Here is a 21,039-nt window from a genome sequence, read left to right as displayed (position 1 = left end):
AAAGCTAAATGAATGTTAAGAGGCATGGGTGAGGTACCTTCGGGTATCTCATATGCCATGTCACATCTAGACCCTAGGCTTGGGTCATTACAAAAAGCTTTGAATTGTGCCATCCCAATGCTTGAGTGATAACTATTATTGTAGGAGAACTCACACAATGGAAAGAACTTATCCCAATGTCTCTTAAAGTCAATCACACATGCTCTCAACATATTTTCGAGCACATGTATGGTCCTCTCAGATTGTCCGTCTCTCTGTGGATTAAAAGTTATGATGAAATAAGTTGAGTGCCTAATTTCTCATGTAATTTTCCCCAAAACTTTGAGGTAAAATGGGTACCACGATCTGAAATGATAGAAAGGGGCACCTCGGGCAGCCTTAATATCTTTTTCATATAATTCCTAGTTAATTGTTGTGCATTGTAGTCAACCCTAGCCTGGATGAAGTGGGATGACTTTGTCAATTTGTCGACCACCACACAAATAGAATCAAACTTCTCCAAGGTCTTGGGAAGTCCCACCAAAAAGTCCATGTCTATCCTTTCCCACTTCTATTTAGGAATGGGCATTCTCTGGAACAAACCTATAGGTCTTTGTGTTCATATTTCACCTGATGGCAATTGAGGCGCTCAGCTACATATTAAGCTATGTCTCTGTTCATACCAAGCCACCAATATAGACGCTTCAAGTCTTGATACATCTTGGTTACCCCAATATGAATAGAGTGTCGCAAACCATGAGATTCAGACAAAACTTTTTGAATTATGCCATCTACCCAGTGAACACAAATACTTCTCCTAAAGTTGAGCACCCCACCTGTATCAAGGACTGTATCTTGGGCCTTACCCATCAACACTTTCTTTCTAATATAATTCAAGTTTTCATCCTTTAATTGATTGGCCTTAATCTCTTCAATAAAAGTGGGTCTTAAATAAATGCTGACCATCACCCCACCTTTTTTGAGATTCCTAGTTTCATAAACTTGGCCTCCAAGGCCTAAATCTCTTTAGACATGGGCAGCTTACAGGCTCCTAAATAGGTTAAGCTGCCTATGCTAACTAGCTTCCAGCTCACTGTGTCTACCACTACATTAGCCTTACCTGGATGGTACTAGATGGTGACATCATAGTCTTTAAGCAACTCCATCTACCTTCTCTTTCTCAAGTTCAAATCTTTCTAGGTGAATACATTCTGCAAACTGCAGTGGTCAGTAAAAACCTTACACTTGAGACCTATAAGACCTTGAAAGTTGAAAAGTTAGAACGAAGGAGAAATTCTCAAAAATTTGGACAGCTCTATAGTTTATGAGTCACTCTACGACTCATAGAGCTTTCTACGACTCGTAAGAGTGATTCATAGAGTGAGTCCCAAGGGTTCATCCAGAACAAACCTCATAAGACACCCTACGATTCAACAAGATGAGTAGTAGAAGTATCTATGATTCGCAACACTGATCTGTAACCCAACTTTAGAGACCATGTTTCAGAAGTTCCTTAAGTTTGATTTATGACTTGACAGAAGGATTCATAGAAGTTGTTAAGAGTCATATAAATAACTTCTGACCAAAGATCACATACCCTTAAACTTACAGGTTTTTAAGCCTGCAAGACGAGTCAAGCTGACGACTTATCGTTGTGAGAATGAGTCATAGAAATGACTCATTTGCAAAATTCAGAGACTTGGAAATCAGATATGTTCTCAAACCTGCAAGACAAGTCATCTTGATGACTCATCATCCTCCCGACAACTGGTAGAGTTGATCCGTAGAGTCAAAATTCCAATTATAAAAAAAGGTAACTATGTTATTTCCCATGTTAGGTTGAATAAACCTAAACATAATTATGTCTATGTTCCACCCTATATCTACCCAATTCTTCCAAAATTCCCTCATTCTAAATCACTCTGAAGGCAAGAACAAAGTCTCTCAAGGTTTTTTCTCCATGCTACAAGCTAAGGTTTCAGATTTCTTTAAGGTGTCTTCTTTAACTCTAAAGTATTTTCAATATGTGGGGATTGATCCATGGGTTCCTTTCACCCGTGGAGTCCCAAAAGTTTCTCAAAGTTTTTTTAAATTTTCAATTGATTATGAACCCCCGTTTTGATGAATTGCATTGGGTTGTTTTAATTTTATTTTAAATTATTATCAATGATTATTCTAAGCATGTTTCTAAATGAATTGCATGATCTTAAATTGAATTATGAATGACCATGCATAAATCTATTTTCAAGTTATGACTATGAAGTTAAAGATAATTTTCATGAGTTGATTATGAGTTCAATGATTTTCAAGAAAAGTTTTCATGATTTAAAGTTGGTATTATGATTTTAATGATGAATTTATGATGATGATCAAGTTATGATCAAAGAAAGTTATTATGGTGTGATAAGTCTAATTCTCACACAATCATGTTAAAGATGGTGACAAGTAAAATTCTCACCAAAATATTATGGATTCTTATGAATCACTAAAGTTAAAGAGATATTACTAATATGTTTTATAAAGATAGATTGATTGGCAGTTACTATCTTTCCCTATTATGTTATGATCATGTTTTTATAAGCTTCTATTGGGATATAGACTAAACATTGAGAAGACTTCTAGGTTGAGTATGATTAGGTACCACAGTTAGTTACCCAAGGGAATCCTAGTAGCAACCTAAGTACCAAACTAAGTTGCCCGCATAGGGTTGCCTTTATGTCCTAGCTAGTGGATCCACAAATAGTATAGTTGAGTTGAGTTGAGTACCAAGATAGAGTAAACCTTGGAAAGGGAGCCTCCCCCTTATCAAAGAGGGTTCCATCAGATTTCATGTTATAGATCGCATGATCTAAGATGTTGATTAATGGTCTTATCCCACACAAGTTGAATATTAAGCTATGAGTTTATGATGAAGTTTTATGATATGCATTGACCAAGAGTTTTCATACATTTTCAAATATTTTTAAGCCTTACTCATGTTCATTATGATTGGTCATGCATCTTATGACATATTATTCACATTTCTATTACTTATTCATGCATATCTCACATGCTTAGTACCTTTTATATATTAACATATATTTTGCCAATATTGTCTCATAATGTAGGGGTGGACGACACTCACGATCATCCTATTCGTGGCTAAATTTGTTTAGATATCAAGAGTTGGTGAGTCCTAATCTTATCAAGGGCAATGACTTTCTTTCCATGTTTCTACAAATTGACTTCTTCTATTGTTTCGGGTGAGCTAGGAACTTGTACTAAGCCCCCATCAAAGACTAGACTAGAGGCATGTTTAGACGCAATTTGATGTAGTCTGGATTGGACATCTATTGAGTTGCTATTCCCCTAGGCCCATTCCCTTAAGTTATTACTTTGGCTTACTTTACTATGTTTCTTTACTTTATGAATTTAATATATGCTAAGATGGCTTGGTTGGGTTCCCTCGTATCCCGATCACCGTGTCACATCTTGGCCCTAGTTTGGGTCATTACAAATTTGGTATCAAAGCACAAGGTTTAAAAGATTCCTAGGGAGTCTAACATGCTGCATTAACTAGAGTCTTATTCATTGATGTGAAGCGTGTCACATCTATTAATAGGAGGATACAAAATATCTTAGGAAAGTCTCACTTCTTTCATGATCTATGTCGTACAGTAAAGTGGTTAAGTCTTTCCCTCTGATGCTTGTTCTTTGTGATTTTTAGAATATGCCACTATGAAGATACCCTGCTAGAAGATATGTGGTTAAAGAGGAGAAACAAGCTTCGAATGATCTTTTGAATGATCAAGTCTCAAATGACGAGTTCTGAGCGGCCTTTCAAGCACTTGCACAAGTCGTTACATCCCAAGATAATCATGAAGTAGTTTCTCCCATGAACATGAATGTTGGTACGGTTGCAACAAGAGTTCTTGATTTTATGAGGATGAATTCTCTGGGTTTTGGGGTTCTAAGGTGGAAGAGGATCCACAAGAATTTGTTAATCGCATTCATAAAATTATGGATATCATGGGGATTAGCCTGTTTGAGAGGATGGAGTTGGCCACATATTAATTAAAGGGTGTTACTCATATTTGGTATGATCAATAGAAAGGTGAGAGGCCTAGAGAAGCGGATCTCGTGACATGGTATGACTTCAAAGGGGTATTTCTTGATCATTTTTTCCGATTGTACTTTAGGGAAGCCAAAGTACAAGAGTTCATCAACCTTAAGCAATGTGGTATGAGTGTGAGGAATTATTCCCTCAAGTTTACTATATTATCAAAATATGCTCTGTTTATGGCTGCCAACTCAAGGTCTCGTATGAGCAAATTTGTATCGAGTGTGTCGGATATGGTCTCAAAGGAGTGAGAGATGGCTATGTTGATTCGAGAGATGGATATATCTAGACATATGACCTATGCGAAGAAAATAGAGAGTGATAAGTTAAGGGAGAAGAATAGGGAGTCCAAGAGGCCAAGGACCAATAGTGGTGATCTCTCTCATGGAAAGTCCAGAGATGGTGGATGTCCACATTTTTGCCAAAAGTACTCCGGCCAAGGTTCTTCAAATGCCACTACTCCAAGGTTTGACAAAGAAAGGGTGCCTAACCCTAAGCCTCAAGGAGGTGCTCCTATTGGCCAAGTGACCTTCGCATGCAAGAAGTATGGTAAGAACCACAAGGAGGAGTGTTTAGCGAGCCTGAATGTGTGCTATCGATGTGGTAAGCCGGTGTCATTATAAGGAATTCAAGTTCAAAGATGGTCATCCAAGTTTCTCATGGAGTAAGGTTGCACAAGGTGCTCAAGTGAAACTAAAGGGTAGTCAATGCAACAACCAGTTCTATGCTCTTCGTGGTAGGCAAAGGGTGGAGCAAACTCCTGATGTTATTACTGGTATGTTATGGGTCTTGCACTATGATGTTTATGCCTTACTCAATCTGGGTGCAAATTTGTCTTTTGTTTTTTCAAAACGTTGTTAGATCCTTTTTTCGTTTATACTCCTATAGGTGAGTCAGTTGTGGCTAAAAGAGTCTATAGAAGTTGACCGGTTTCTATTTTCCATAAAGTTACTATGTGATCTAGTTGAGCTTGAGATGACCAATTTTGATGTTATCCTTGGTACGGATTGGCTATATGTGGGTTATACTTCTATTAATTATAGAATCCGAGTGGTTAAGTTTCAATTCCCAATTGAGTCGGTCCTAAAATGGAAAGGTAGTAATTCTATGTTCAAAGGTCAATTCATTTCATGCTTGAATCTCGAAAAATGCTTTCCAAGGTTGTATTTATCATCTTGTAAGGGTTAGGGATGAAAATTCTGAAGCCCCTACTTTAGAGTTAGTCCCAATAGTTAATGAGTTTCTGAATGTGTTTCCCGATGATTTACCCGATATCCCTCCCGAAAGGGAAATTGACTTTGGCATAGACCTTTTTCCGGGTACTCAACCTATTTCCATTCCTCCTTACGAATGGCTCCGGTGGAATTAAAGGAGTTAAAGGATCAATTGAAAGACTTGTTGGACAAAGGTTTCATTAGACCAAGTATATCCCCATGGGGTGCTCCCATTTTGTTTGTTATAAAGAAGGATGGTTCACTACGTATGTGCAGTGATTACCAGCAATTGAACAAAGTAACTATCAAGAATAAATATCTAATTCTGAAAATAGATAACTTGTTTGATCAATTGAAAGGGGCAAACTATTTCTCTAATATTGATCTCCATTTCGGTTATCACCAATTAAGGGTGAGAGAGAGTGATATTTCCAAAATGACATTTCAAACAAGGTATGGTCATTATGAGTTCCTAGTTATGTTAATTGGTTTGATTAATGCTCTCACAGTATTCATGGACTTGATTAATAGGGTGTTCAAAAAATATTTGAACATGTTTGTAATTATATTTATTAATGATATATTGGTTTACTCTCGAAATGAGGAGGGGCATGTTAATCACATGAGGATTGTGTTGCAAACTCTAAGGAACAAGCAATTATTTTCCAAGTTCAACAAATGTAAGTTTTGGCTCAGAGAGGTGGATTTTCTTGGTCACACTATGTCCGATGAAGGGATTATGGTTGATACTAAGAAAATCCAAGCGGTTAGGAACTAGCCTAAACAGTTGTTCCCTTCGGATATTAGAAGCGTTTTGGGCCTAGCTAGATACTATAGGAGGTTTTTCGAAGGGTTTTCCTCTATTTCTTCACCTTTGACTAAGTTGACTCAAAAGAAGGAGAAGTTTTAATGGTCGAAAACTTGTAACAAGAGTTTCCAAGAGTTGAAAGGTCTCACTACCGTCCTATTTTGAGGGTCCGATGGTTTTGTGGTATATTGTGATCCTTTAAGGGTTGTTCTTGGTTGTGTTTAGATACAACATAATAAGGTGATAGCCTATGATTTAAGGTAATTTAAGGTGCATGAACAAAATTATCCAACCCATGATCTTAAACTACCAGCGGTTGTGTTTGGTTTGAAGATTTGGAGACACTATCTTTATAGAGTCCATGTGGATGTATTTACCGACCATAAGAGTTTACAATATGTGTTTCTGCAAAAAGGCTTGAACCTTCGACAAAGGAGATGGCTTGAATTATTGAAGGACTATGATATGAGTGTGTTGAATCATTCAAGCAAAGCTAACATAGTTGTCGATGCACTAAGTAGATTGTCCATGAATAGTATGGCACATGTTGAGGAAGGTAATAAGAAATTGATTAAAGATTTTCATAAATTAGCATGTTTAGGTGTGCGGTTGGTTGACTCTAATGATGGAGGTATTCTTGTTCATAAAGGTTCAAAATCATCTCTTGTGGTGGATGTTAAGGCCAAATAAGACCTTGATCCTGTGTTAGTTGAGTTAAAGAAGTTGGTTGCCGAAAAAGCCATTGAGGCTTTCTCCCGAGGGAGAGATGGTGTGCTTCATTATCAAGATTGGTTATGTGTGCCCAATGTTGATGGGCTAAGAGGTTTGATATTTAACAAAGCTTATAGCTCCCAATCTTTGATTTATCCGGGTTCTATAAAGATGTATCGTGATTTGACAGAAGTGTATTGGTGGAATAGCATGAAAAGGACATAGTAGAATTTGTTACTAAGTGTCCTAATTATCAACAAGTTAAAGTTGAGCATCAAAGACCGAGAGGTGTAGCCCAAGACATTGAAATTCCTACTTGAAAGTGGGAAGATATGAATATGGATTTTGTAATGGGTTTGCCTCATACTAAGAAGCAACATGATTCCATTTGGGTTGTTATAGATTGGATGACTAAGTCGGCTCTTTTCCTATTGGTTAAGAATTCTTATGGTGCTGAACAGTATGCTAAGTTGTATGTTCATGAGTTAGTAAGACTTCATGGTGTGACCTTATCCATCATATCAGATCGAGGTACTCAATTCAGTTCTCACTTTTGGAAATCGTTTCAAAAAGGTCTTGGTACATAAGTTAAGCTAAGTATCGCTTTCCATCCTCAAACCAATGGTCAAGCTGAAAGAACGATCCAAACTTTAAAGGATATGTTAAGGGCATGTGTTATTGATTTTAAAGGGAGTTGGGATGAGCATTTGCCATTAATTGTGTTTTCCTATAATAATAGTTATCACTCTAGCATCCAAATGGCTCATTCCAAAGTATTGTATGAGAGAAGCTATGGATCCTCGATGGGATGGTTTAAAGTGGGTTATATGGCCTTGATTGGTCTAGATTTGGTTATAGATGCTATGGAGAAGGTTAGACTCATAAGGGAGAGGTTGAATACGGCTCAAAATTCATCAAAAGTCCTATTTAGATGATAGGAAAAAAGAACTTGAGTTTGAGGTAGATGACTAGGTCTATTTGAAGGTTTCACCCATGAATGGTGTAATGCATTTTGGCAAGAAAGGGAAATTGAGTCCTAGATACATTTGACCTAATAAAATATTGAGGCATGTTGGCAAGGTGGCTTATGAGTTAGATTTTCCACTTGAGTTAGCTATGGTTCACCCAGTATTTCATGTATTTATGTTAACAAAATTCATGGGTGATCCAAATTCCATTTTACCATTGGAAGATGTAAGTGTTGAAGAGAATTTGGATTATGAGGAGGTTCCAGTGGAAATCTTAGACCAGCAAGTAAAGAAGCTAAGAAACAAAGAAACAAAGAAGTTGTGTCCATCAAACAATTATAGAGGAATCAACAAGTAGAGAGTGCTAATTAAGAAGCGGAGGCGGATAGGATGAAATTATACTCGTTCCTCATCCCCTCTACTCAAGCCTAAAGTAGTAAGTTGTTCTTATTCAAGTTAATTGAACTCTTACATATTCAGTTCATCCTATGTCATTCATATCCATGCATATTCATGAAATATTATTTTTAAGTCCTGATTTTATGTTAAGTTGAAGTTTTCATGTCCCATGCATTTAAAGGTGTCATGATTATCATATTGGATTGATAGTCCTCTTTCCGTATCTCCCGTATTCTAGTAGAATATCATTTGAGGACAAATGTTTCCAAGAGAGAGATATTGTAAGACCCCGGAAGTCAAAAAGTTAGAACAAAGGAGAAATTCTCAAAATTTTGGATTGCTCTACAGTTTATGAGTCACTCTACGACTCGTAGACCTTTCTATGACTCGTAAGAGTGATTCGTAGAGTGAGTCCCAAGGGTTCATCTAGAACAAACCTTAGATGACACCCTACGACTTAACATGATGATTCGTAGGAGTGTCTACGATTTATAACACTGATCCGTAACCCAACTTCAGAGGCCATGTTTTAGAAGTTCCTTAAGGTCGAGTCTACGACATAACAGGATAATTCATAGAAATTGTTATGAGTCATAGAAATGACTTGTGACCAAAGATCAGAGACCCTTCAACTTACAGGTTTTTAGGCCTACAAGACGAGTCAAGTTGACGACTAGTCATTGTGAGATCGAGCTATAAAAATGACTCATTTGCAAACTTCAAAGACTTGTAAATTAGGCGTTTTCTCAGACCAGCAAGATGAGTTATCTTGATGACTCGTCATCCTCTCTACGACTAGTAGAGTCAATCCGTAGAGTCAAAATTCTAGATTTAATGAAGGGTGACTATATCATTTCCCAAGTTCGGTTTAATAAACTTAGACACAATTATGGATACATTCATCCCTATACCTACCCAATTCTTTCAAAATTTCCTCATTCTAAATCACTCTTCCAAATTTTCTAAGGCAAGAACAAAGTCTCTCAAGGTTTCTTCTCCAAGCTATAATCTAGGGTTTCAGATTTCTTTAAGGTTTTTTCTTAAGTTCTAAAGTGATTTCAATCAAGGTATGTGTGTATTTATCCATGGATTCCTTTCACCCACGGAGTCCCAAAGTTTTCTCAAAGTTTCTTTCAATTTTCAGTTGATTATGAACCCTAGTTTTGATGAATTGCATTGGATTGTTTTAATTTTTTTTGAATTATTGTCAATGATTATTCTAAGCATGTTTATACATGAATTGAATGATCTTAAATTGAATTATGAATGCCCATGCAAAAATCTATTTTCAAGTTATGACTATAAAGTTAAAGATGATTTTCATGAGTTGATTATGAGTTCAATTATCCTGATTTTTCATGAGTTGATTAAAGTTGATATTATGATTTTAATGATGAATTTATTATGATGATCAAGTTATGATAAAAAAAAGGTATTATGGTGTGATAAGTCTAATTCTCACACAATCAAGTTAAAGATGGTGACAAGCACAATTCTCACCGAAGTTATGGATTCTTATGAATCACTAAAGTTAATGAGATATTCCTAATATATTTTATAAAGATGGATTGATAGGCAGTTACTATCTTTCTGTATTATGTTATGATAATATTTTTATCAGTTTACGTTGGGATATTGAATAAGCACCAAAAGGACTACTAGGTGGGGTTCGGTCTGGTAACGCAGTTAGTTAACCAAGAAAATCCTAGTAGCAACCTAAAGTCCCAAACTATATTGCCCATGTAGGATTGCCTTCATGGCCTAGCTAGTGGATTCACAAATAGCACAGTTGTGTTGAGTTGAGTACCATGACAGAGTATACCTTGGAAAAGTAGCCTCCCCCTTCTGGATAAGGGTTTCATCAGATTCCATGTTATAGCTCGCATGGTCTAAGATGTCAGTTAACAATCTTATCCCACACAAGTTGAATGTTAATCTATGAGTTTATGATGAAGTTTTATGATATGCATTGACCAAGATTTTTTTTTACACCCCGTACGTGTGTACCTTTGAACGCGTTCTTAAGTCTCCTGAAAGGCTCTTAAGTTTCTTGTAAGGATCGTAAGCCTCTTAAGTTTCTTAAGGTTCTTAAAGTTTCTTAAAGCTTCTTAAGAACTCTTAATCTCTTAAGAGTTACCATGTGAGCCGGATAATCTATAACACTACCAAACAACTCTAAAGCGATACTCCATAATAGAGAAGATTGGAAATGGAGTTATAAGAATCCGGAAGAAGTTCGAGACAAAATAATGAGTCGTAGGACTCGACTTATTTATGTAAGATACCAACTTGGAAATCTTACAAACTTAAGTTACTAGAGTACATACCAAGCTTACATAGCAAGGATTACATAGGTCCGTAAAGTAAGATGAGATTACGAACCCACGAGGGGAAAAAGAGAGTGCCACATGGCAGCATGAGGGAGTTCCACATGGCAGAAGCTGGAGCAAGGGTGGTGGACCCCCACATGCCATGTGGCAGCCTGTGATTGGAGGAAAGAGGGTGTTGTCCCAATGAGGGTTTGACACATGTCACCACTTAGGGGATGACATGTGTCCCCCTTAAAGTAGTTTATATATATATATATATATGTTGATAAATTTTAGTCATCCTTATCCCTTAAGTTATTACTTCATTCAAATATTCTAGAAAAGAGAAGAAGAGGAGAGAAACCCTCAAGCTAGAGAGAGTTTCGGATTTGAGGAAAACAAAAAGGTAAGCCTTCGATTTCGTTCCGTGAATTAATTATCTAAATTAAAACACGATGTTATAAAGGTGTTAGTAATGAAAATTTATGATTTGGATCAGCCAAAAATTCTACCAAACAACCAAGAAGTTTTAGGTGCGCTAAAGGAACTTCCGAGGCAAGTTTCGATGAGGTTGACGAGTTCCGGGCAAGGTAAGAGTTTCTATTTTGAACAGGAGTTTATGATGATTTTATGAGGTATATTAAATTTATTAAATGATGATGGAAGTGGAAAAATTTCACAAGGATGCTTGACGTTAAAAACAAGCTAAATTAAAGTCGTAGTAGCTAAATCGAAGTTGCGTAGTGTGTTGTTGTTGTGGTGCTGCAGGTGCAACTGGTGGGGTTGCATATTGCAGGGCTTTAAATTGTTTTAAAATGGGTGTGGTTGCTTCTGGTTTCAGCCACACGACCCTCCGTTTGGTATGGATAAAGATTTTGAGAAATAAAGATTAAAAACTCTATTTTTGTATTCTAGTTGGGAGCTAGTTGTTTGGAGCTTGTATTGTGTAAGGTTGAAGTGATTTAGTTATAAATATGATGATGGTTGCTTTTGTTGGTATGGTTGTTGATATTGTGGCCGATTTGAAAACTCGGGGATGTTGAAGTTTCAGGGAAAATGTTGTCCGATTTTCGATAGCTTCGGAACTAGTAACAAACTAGTCAAGGGTAATGGCTAGGAAATGACTCCTATTAGTAATTGGTTGTAGAGTGGGATATTGGAAAGTGAAAGGCTATTAACCTTAGTGTTACTTTTATGTCAAATAGGTTAAGGAGGTGTCAAGGCAAGCCGGATTTCAATTAAAGCTTATTCTCTTTCTTCTTTGGCATGACCCATAGAAAGCCAATGGATGAAGAATGCACAAAGTCTACAAAAAGCTCTTATTCTTAAGTACATTAGGATGGATAACATTTTTATTTTCCTAGAACTTACGTCCTTTTTGCCTCGATTCATGTGAAAATATCCAACCATCCTAAGGTAGTATAATCTATATCGTGGTATAAAGCATGACTCCTGTTCACTCCTAAAAGATAGAACTTTTCCAATAATTGAGCTATTGCTTCTCCAGTTTTCCTATACGTTGGGAAGTAGTAAGTATGTAAAGATGTCCCTTCTTTCTTTTGGTATGTCCTAGGATCAAGTAAGGATTAATATGAGCTTTGAGGAAATTCTATTCATATGATTCATGATCCCTGTTCTTAGAGATTCTTTGATAATTAATGTCCTTGACTTTTATAAGTTATGTTGTATCGTCTTGAATCATGCCTACAATTTCTAAGGCTCTTTGATATGATATATAGTGGCATGCGAAAAATATTTAATCTGACTATCATCCTGATTTTTAAATGATAATTCATTTTATTATCTCATTGAGTCTTGGACAATGTTTTAAATTGCATATGGTTACTCACTACTCTGCTCGTACATATTGTAACCCTTCTATCACCGAGTCCCGGGCCGGGAATGTAATTATGCGCATTTCACTGCATTATCCACCGAGTCCCTCACTAAAAGGTCGGGTATGCTATATGAGGAAATGATAATTCAATGACAAGAACAACTCACCGAGTCCCTCACTAAAGGGACCGGAAATGTATGTATATATATATATGATGATGTGATGTGATGTGATGTGATAAGGTGATGATGGCACCAGTCTCTATGATGGTCCTACAGATATATGTTTCATCGAGTCCCTAAAGGGGCCGGCTATATTTTATAATATGAGCATGTATGTTTTTATGATTCACAAGGTACAGTTACAATGTTTTCTTAGGTAACGAATTTATCCCCCTGGCTCTTTTTATTTCAGATATGTTTTCAGTTATGCTTTACATACTCAGTACACATGCCGTACTGACCCCCCTTTTCTTCGGGGGCTGTGTTCATTCCAGCAGGTATAAACTCACACCTTAGGATCCGCCAGCGTAGGAGTCCCACTCAGCAGTTCAGAAGCGCTCATTTGTACCAGAGCCTAGATTTTGGTACTAACCCTCGATGTGTATATTTATTGGTTACAGGTACGGCGGGGGCCCTCTCCTGCCTTATATTACTGTTCTTACTCTTAGAGGTCTGTGGACATATATGTGAGTGATATATGTATGTGTGTATAGTTGTTCCTATATATTATGATAGCCTCGTCGGCTTATATTCGTGCCTATTGTTGCATTATAACTTAAACAGGGTGCATGTTTACTTATAGTTAGCAGAGGTATATGCGAGTGTCCAGTTCGAGCACCCGTCACGGCCTACGGGGTTGGGTCGTGACAGAAGTAGTATCAGAGCGGTCCTTCCTTGGAATATCCACATACCGTGTATAGTAGAGTCCTGCTTATTGGTGTTTCGTGCACCACATCTATAAGCAAGAGGCTACAGGACATTTAGGATGTTACCTTTCTTTCTTTTCTAATATCGTGTGATAGAGCCGAGTTGTAGGGAATGAAATTCCTCATACTAACTTGTGATTTCAGCAGAAGAACAACATCGATAGAAGAAAGTGACTGACGATATTGGAAGTTAAAAAGCACGCAGGTAAGCAAAGGCATGAAAGATATATGTCAGGTAAGGTATTGAAGTACGAATAAAATGCAAAGTTAAAATTGGAAGGAAAAGTAAACAGGAAAGTGTAACAGGTGTAGTTCGAGTGGACATACGAGGTAAGTCTATTTTCATACTATTGATATTGGGCGACCTCTGGGGCAGAGATATGATATGATATGGATATATGTGATGGAATTGTGAGGCATTGTTGGCATTTTCTGCATGCAGATTTTAGGATGGTAAGAAATACAAAGGAAACTCTGCCAAAATTTTATGGAAAAAAATAAGAATGAGCTACAGGGTTGTAATATGTCTTGAAAGGTCGTGTCCATCGTAATGATAATATTTTACTAAACTATGAGTATGGTTGACCTCGAGAAATAAGGTAATTACTGAACCGATGGAAATAGTAACTAGGAGGTCGATACAGATATGGTAAAATAAAGTTGGAAAAGACTTGCGATTCTAAGAAGAGGATCTAGAGAAGATGGGTAGATTGGTATAAAGTGATATATATTAAGGCACTGACTGAATTGGTACATAGGGATCAATTGTGACTAGTTATAGTTAAAAGAAGTAACAGTGTGATGATGATAAGAGTATAGGGGAAAAAGAATTGTAACGGATAGGAAGTATTAATAAGACAGCTTGTGAGATATTAAGGATAAGACTGACTAAGAAGGGTAAAAAGGTAAGTATGCTTATTTCGCTGAGTACAATTAACACATAGTAAGAATCGTGAAAAAGGTTAAGAAGTGTTATACTAGGGGGTGGAGTAGGAACAGGATATAAGGTGAATATAATGAGGATCGTTATGGAAATAAGTAAGTCCTAGAGAGAAAGTGGCCAAAGGTATGACGTGGTCCATGTGACAAAAATGGAAAGGTAAGTGTGAAATGGAAAAGCGAGCAATAGGACAAATAAGAAAGACTTATAAAGTTCTGCAAGGAAAGCTTCGAATAAAGGTTATGTGATAACAGAAATGGTAGCGAGCACAAGGAAAGAAAGAGTAACTAAAAGGAGTAAACTAGAAGAAAGCAAGATAACAGTGTAATAATAAGTCATAACATGTGTAGCCGAGGATACGAATGCTAAAAGTGACAAAACCGCGAAAGACCAAGTTGTAGAAAGATGAGCAACGAGGTAAAATGGGTGCTAGGACATGACTGGTATGATATGAACAAAGATGGATGAACCAAATACGTTCTAGAAATGAGAAAAAGAATTATGCAGAAATAAAGTGTTCCGAATGATATAGGAATAACATGAAATTCCACGGGAACAAAACAATGGACATGGACTGGAAGAATAGAAAGACTACTATAGGGAGCACTCAAGATAGATGCGATCAATTAAGTAAGTTTGTCAGATGAAAAAGGGAATAGATAGATACGAACTGAAGGTGTAGTATAAAAAGGCGAGAAGATAAGACCATTATTAGAGTAAAATTGACATGAGACTGCAAAGAATTGGAAGTTAACCTCAGGTAACCGACAAGGTTAAGAGCTTATGAGATATAAAGAAGTATTGTGGATATGTGATTCCGCCGTGGAAAATATAAAGACCCCTCAAGGATGAGGGAGGTAGCTCTGCAAAACCAATAATGCATTGCGAGTCCATTAAGAGGAACAAGTGGTATCCACTGGGATGACGATAGTGTTATAGCAGGGATAGAAACATGGGTCACTGGAGTACAAGTACTTCTGAATGGAGAAGTTGAAACGATTATGAGCGCTAGCTAAGCACTTGTGGGGAAGAAAGGAATGTGGCCCTGGATAAACAACTATATTAATTATATGACTTGAATACCCATACTTGGACTAGATTGGGTACTAGTTATCGAGAATTCTAAGCACCCCATGGTTGTAATAAGGTTTCTTACAAGGGCAACCTAAAGTATAGATGATCTAAAAGAAGGTGTAGATATGGTGCAGTATGTCAAATGTGTTAGAACAGAATCATATGTGTATGAACAGTTAAAAATAAAAAGAGGATGACATGGGTACACCCTAAAGGGGGGAAGTGGACAAGAGAAATATAAGTGTGAGATAAAGTCGATTGACACTATCACATGTTAATGAGAATGCTTAAACTTCAAGTAAGATCTCATGCTGGCTTGAGTTAGCAAGGACTAAAGGCCAGCGATAAATGGATAAAAGCCATGATATCTGAGACCGTGCGGACAACCATTAGCAGAGACCCTAATGGATGAGTGCTTACAAAAAAGGGCGAAAATAATAAGACAGTAAGACGGAGCGATCTAAGGATCGTGTAAAGGGAAGTAAGGCCATGGTTGAGTAAAGATTAAGACATGGCAACAGAGATGTTAGCCACTGGGATATGACATGCAGGTAGCAAGGAGAAAGAATTGAAAACCTCCTACGGTAATGAAATGAGGAGACCAAGGAGTACCCAAGGGAAAAAAAGAAAGAGAAAAAAGGATAGGACAGAATAGCATTAGTGCGAGCAAGCTCTGGATTTGAAGTGATATGTAAAGAAAGATGGACTAGGAAACAAAAAGACTGCGTCTACCTCATACCAACTGTATAAAAGTAGTTGTGCAACTTACGAATATATATATACAACATAAGACCAAATGGAAGAGTACATGAGGAAAAGGGGGTTATGATATTTTGGACACATTACAGAGAAATTCAAAGAGAAGTTAAATTAAATGACCAAAAAGGACATGGTTATAGTGGAACTAAAGACCTACCCCGGTACCGGTTGTAAGATAAAAGAGGAAAGGGAAAGGCGAAATATGAAGACTAGCGAGACGACGCTAAGGTAAATCTTAGGCTAAGTTGAGTGCCTTACACATTATTGCAAGGTTTGCAATGAAACAAGACACGAGGACTTCCCGGAAGGGTCACCCATCTTAATACTACTCTCGTCCAAGCACGCTTAATTTCAGAATTCAGGTGGGATCTGGTGCATTAGTGCTGGTATGACCATACGAGATGGAAGAATCCAAACTAGCGATAAGGCAACGATATGCGATTATGCACATAGAGTGTTATAAGTTACATTAAGGGTATTGTAAAAAGGGCTTAAGCAAAACAAGCAGGATTAGCTAATTACTAATAGATGGCGCACTTGTACGCCACAGTTCTTCGTCATAATACAATTTAATGATAGGTAAACCACGGAACGGCTATACAGGCCATTGTGTGAGGGAATTTCGACACCACTTGACAGCCAACTCGGAGGGGCAAAAAGCAAAACTTAAAAGGTAAGGGTACCAATTGATGTCATCTAAAGAAGGTAGGAAGTAATACACGAGGTTGAAGATTCCACAATATGATCTTGGCTATAAGACTCATTGCACACTCTATGGACAGATGACTCTGGAGGGAATGTTACCCGCAGATTAATAATATCAGCCCATGCTCCTTCAATCAAAGACTACCTGCTCAGTCGAGAAGGTGTGAAATTATAGGTTAAAGAGGGTGGTAGGACCTTACGGAGTCCCCATAGCTATGGTCCCAAATGAAGGAGCCCAAGTTACAGTTAACTACTGAAAATCAGTCTGTGAAGAGACTCGAAAAGACAGATACGTCTTCGTACACTATTTTACCCTCAGACTAATGGACAGACTAAGCTCAATAGCTATACGGTAGATGATATGTTGCGGGCCTATATAGTTGACCCCAAAGGTAACACGGATAATTGCCTACCACATGTCAAGAGTACTTATGATATTAACTATTATTCTAGTATCCAGGCGACCCCATACGATACTTTGTATGGAAGATAGTGCAGGTCGCCAATTGGTTGGTTTGGTGTTAGTAAAACATGACTAATAAGCCTATACATGGTGCAATAGGTGGTATAGAAGGTGAATATTATTCGGGAGAGGTTAGTAGCAGCACAGAGTCGACAAAAGTCATACGCGGATAATTGATGTAAATTTCTAAGGTTTTAAGTTATGATTAAGCACTCTCGAAAGTGTCTCCCACAGAGAAAGTGATCATAGCCAGCAAGAAAGAGGACCTTAGTCCGAGATGCATTGGCCCTTATCAGATTTTCCGCCAAATAGGCAAGGTTGCCTATGAGCTAGACCTACAGGTGGATCCGGGAGCAGTACATCTAGTCTTTGAATTATCTATGCTTCGCAAGTATGTTGGTGATCCGTCCCTAGTGTAGGCCATAAAGGATACCCAGGTCACAGAGGAGTTATTCTACGAGAAGCAACCGATCGACATCCTTGATCGGCAAAGTAGGGGATTGTGAACTACGGACATAGCTTCTATCAAGAGGTTGTGGTGAAATGAGAGTCGCGAAGAAATGACCTAGGAAGCCGAAAGGAAAAGGAAACATAAGTATTCGTACCTATTCCCTATATCTATAGGTAATTCCAACTTTTGAAACTTTTATATTGGTTACTTGATGAAAGTACGGGTTATTGCAATAGACAGGAATTTCCCCGTAGTTGGTATAAGATCTTAAGAAAGGTTTTGGTTCACATTCGAGGACGAATGTCCTAAAGGGGGGAAGGATGTAACACCCCGTACTTTTGTACCTTTGAATGCAATCGTAAGTCTCCTGAAAGGCTCTTAAGTTTCTTGTAAGGATCGTAAGCCTCTTAAGTTTCTTAAGGTTCTTAAAGTTTCTTAAAGCTTCTTAAGAACTCTTAAACTCTTAAGAATTACCATGTGATATGGATAATCTATAAAGCTACCAAACAACTCTAAGGAAAGTGGAATGCGATACCCTATAGTAGAGAAGATTGGAAATAGAGTTATAAGAATACGAAAGAAGTTAGAGACCAAATAATGAGTCATAGGACTCGACTTATTTATGTAAGCTACCAACTTGGAAATCTTACATACTTAAGCTACTGGACTACATACCAAGCTTACGTAGCAAGGATTACATAGGTTCGTAAAGTAAGACGATATTACGAACCCACGAGGGGAAAAAGAGAGTGCAATGTGGCAGAATGAGGTAGTGCCACATGGCAGCAGCTGGAGCAAGGGTGGTGGACCCCCATATGCCATTTGGCATCCTGTGATTGGAGGAAAGGGGTGTGTTGTCCCAATGAGGGCTTGACACATGTCACCACTTAGGGCTTGACATGTGTCACCACTTAGGGGATGACATGTGTCCTCCTTAAAGTAGCCTATATATATATATTGATGAATTTTAGTCATCCTTATCCCTTAAGTTATTACTTCATCCAAATATTCTAGAAAAGAGAAGAAGAGGAGAAAAACCCTCAAGCTAGAGAGAGTTTCAGACTTGAGGAAAAAAAAAGGTAAGCTTCCGATTTCATTTCATGAATTAATTATCTAAAGTGAACCAAGATGTTATGAAGGTGTTATTAATGAAAATTTATGGTTTGGAGCAGCCCAAAACATTACCAAACAGCCAAGAAGTTTTAGGCGTGCTAAAGGAACTTCCGAGGCAAGTTTCAACAAGGTTGATGAGTTTTGGGCAAGGTAAGAGTTTCTCTTTCGAACTGGAGTTTATAATGATGTTATTAGGTATATTACATGTATAAAATGATGATGGAAGTGGAAAATTTTCACAAGGATGCTTGACATTAAAAATAAGCTAAATTAAAGTCGTAGTAGCTAAATCGAAATCGTGTAGTGTGTTGTCGTTGTGGTGCTGCGGGTGAAGATGGTGGGGTTGAGTTTTGTAGGGCTTTAAAGTATTTTAAAAAGGGTGTGGGTGATTCTGGTTTTAGACACACGACCCTCCATTTGGTATGGATAAATATTTTGCGAAATAAAGATTAAAAACTCTATTTTTGTATCATAGTTGGGAGCTAGTTGTTTGGAGCTTGCATTATGTAAGGTTGAAGTGATTTAATTGTAAATATGCTTCTGGTTGTTGTTGTTGGTATGGTTGTTGATATTGTGGCTGAGTTGAAATCTCGGAGATGTTGAAGTTTCAGGGGAAATATTGTTCGATTTTCGGTAGCTTCGAAACTAGTAACAAACTAGTCGAGGGTAATGGATAGGAAATGACTCCTATTAGTACTTGGTTGTAGAGTGGGATATCGTAAAGTGAAAGGATATTAACCTTAGCATTACTTTTATGTCAAATAGGTTAAGGAGGTATCAAGGCAAGCCGAATTTCAATTAATCCCTAAAAAGGTATGTGAAGCTTCCTCTTGGCATGTTCTTGGCACAAGTAAATAAAGCTACCCTTCTTCCATCTTGATATGTCTTGACTTAAGTATGATGATATGATGGTTATGAAACCAAGTCCCATAATGGGTCGGATATGGTATTTGATGATATGATGATAACACCGAGTCCCATAATGGGCCGGGTACGGTACATGATGATATATGTATATGATGACTCTATGAGGGAAAGTAGAGGGTATGTAAAGCTTATTCTCTTTCTTCTTTGGCATGACCCATAGAAAGCCAACGGACGAAGAATGCACAAAGTCTACAAGAAGCTCTTATTTGTAAGTACACTAGAATGACTAACATTTTTATTTTCCTAGAACTTATGTCCTTTTGCCTCGATTCATGTGAAAATATCCAACCATCCTAAGTCGGTATAATCTATATCGTGGTATAAAGCATGACTCCTGTTCACTCCTTAAAGCTAGAAATTTTCCAATAATTGAGCTATTGCTTCTCCAATTTTCCTATACGTTGGGAAGTAGTAAGTATGTAAAGATGACCCTTCTTTCTTTTGGTATGTCCTAGGATCAAGTAAGGTTTAATATGAGCTTTGAGGAAATTCTATTCATATGATTCATGATCCCTGTTCTTAGAGATTCTCCGATAATTAATGTCCTTGACTTTTATAAGTTATGTTGTATTGTCTTGAATCATGCCAATGATTTCTAAGGCTCTTTGATATGATATATAGTGGCATGCAAAAAATATTTAATGTGACTATCGTCCTGATTTTTAAATGATAATTTATTTTATTATCTCATTGAGTCTTGGACAATGTTTTAAATTGCGTATGGTTACTCACTACTCTGCTCGTGCATATTGTAACCCTTCTATCACTGAGTCCCGGGCCGGGAATGTAATTATGCACATTTCACTGCATTATCCACTGATTCCCTCACTAAAGGGTCGGGTATGCTATATGAGGAAATGATAATGCAATGACAAGAACAACTCACCGAGTCCCTCACTAAACGGCCAAAAATGTATGTATATATATATGATGATGTGATGTGATGTGATAAGGTGATGATGGCGCCGGGCCCTATGATGGTCCTACAGATATATGTTTCATCGAGTCCCTAAAGGGGCCGGCTATATTTTATAATATGAGCATGTATGTTTTTATAATTCACAAGGTACAGTTACAATGTTTTCTTAGGTAACGAATTTATCTCCCTGGCTCTTTTTATTTCAGATATGTTTTCAGTTATGCTTTACATACTCAGTACACATGTCGTACTGATCCTCCTTTGTTTGGGGGGCTGCGTTCATGCCCGCAGGTACAAATTTACACCTTGAGGATCCGTCAGCATAGGAATCCCACTCAGCAGTTCAGAAGTGCTCATTTGTACCAGAGCCTAGATTTTGGTACTAACCCTCGATGTGTATATTTATTGGTTACTAATACGGCAGGGCCCTATCCCG

General features: G+C 37.6%; 1 pseudogene; it reads right to left on the bottom strand.

Moving 5' to 3' along the window:
• Positions 1–16,305: 16,305 nt before the first annotated feature.
• LOC129901832 (5S ribosomal RNA) lies at positions 16,306–16,425 on the bottom strand (annotated as a pseudogene).
• Positions 16,426–21,039: the final 4,614 nt, after the last annotated feature.

The sequence above is a fragment of the Solanum dulcamara genome, chromosome 8 (genome assembly GCF_947179165.1).
Source record: "Solanum dulcamara chromosome 8, daSolDulc1.2, whole genome shotgun sequence".
Taxonomy (NCBI): domain Eukaryota; kingdom Viridiplantae; phylum Streptophyta; class Magnoliopsida; order Solanales; family Solanaceae; genus Solanum; species Solanum dulcamara.
The sequence above is the reverse complement of the archived record's forward strand: the minus strand, read 5'-3'. Positions and strand labels throughout refer to the sequence as shown.